At 40.0% G+C, this 1052-nt stretch overlaps 1 pseudogene; it reads right to left on the reverse strand.

The window, feature by feature from the left end:
- Positions 1 to 373: 373 nt before the first annotated feature.
- LOC100591236 lies at positions 374 to 807 on the reverse strand (annotated as a pseudogene).
- Positions 808 to 1052: the final 245 nt, after the last annotated feature.

Below are 1052 nucleotides of genomic sequence, written 5' to 3' on the forward strand. Positions count from 1 at the left end.
AAAGTGTACATTCTTCAGTTTCTCCTATACTTTTTTTTTTTTTGCCTATCTTTCAAAACTGAGCACTGGGTATTTTTAATATAAGCCATGTCATATGTACAGTTTAACTATGTTTCAGGAATAAACAAAATCCATGATATTTTAATAACTCATAGTGTATTTATAGAATGAAAAGTTCTCTTCAAAATACACTTTTCACTGGGAAAAATAAATAAAATAGACAAATGGATCTACACAAAGTAAACATTAACTTTGGTAGATTTCAGTGTAGTTCATAACAAGCATATTTGCCCTTATTCCCCCAGAGCTGCTCAACTACCAAGAATTTTTAAAATATTTTTAACTGAGATTTTATTATGTTGACATTTGTTTCTCATTCCATATCATCTTCAGCCAAGCTCTGAGCACTTACAATTTTCTAATTGTTGGGAGCTTAGTCAGAAGCATCTGGAACACTGGTGGTGGAAGAGTTTGCTGTAAGACCTGCAGTAACTGCTGTGGCTGTCCACACACAGCAGTTGCATTTGTCAGATGGTCTACGCCCTTCTCATATTCACCTTGAGCTAGTAACTCTTCACCAAGCTGTATTTCTTCAAGGAAGAACTTCTGAACAGCTTCAGCATCTTTAAGGTCAGGTAACTTGGAAAGCCCAGCTCTCTCCTTGGCAAGCTTCTGTTTCTTTCTTCGTTCTCAAAGCCTGTTCTTGAAGTTGGGGTCACTTCATCTTTTGTGGTCGAAGTAGACGCAGTACCCAATGAAAAGGGCCCTGCATACACTGGCAGCGATGGCGCTGTTACGACCCACCATCTTCTCTACAATGCTGAGCGTGGACAGTGGCGGCAGGGACTGCAAAGGAGCAGTGGGCCACGAACCCTCAGAGCGGTCGGTGCAGCTCACACCCTAAGGCTGCGGGCCAGGAACACGGAAAAAGCTAGATTTTTTTTCCTATAGAGTTGTTTGAGCTTCTTATGTGTTCTGGTTATTAATATATTTTCTCTCATTCTGTGGATTGTCTCTTCACTTTGTTGATTGTATCTTTTGCTGTGCAAAAG

Source organism: Nomascus leucogenys, chromosome 5 (genome assembly GCF_006542625.1).
Source record: "Nomascus leucogenys isolate Asia chromosome 5, Asia_NLE_v1, whole genome shotgun sequence".
NCBI lineage: Eukaryota > Metazoa > Chordata > Mammalia > Primates > Hylobatidae > Nomascus > Nomascus leucogenys.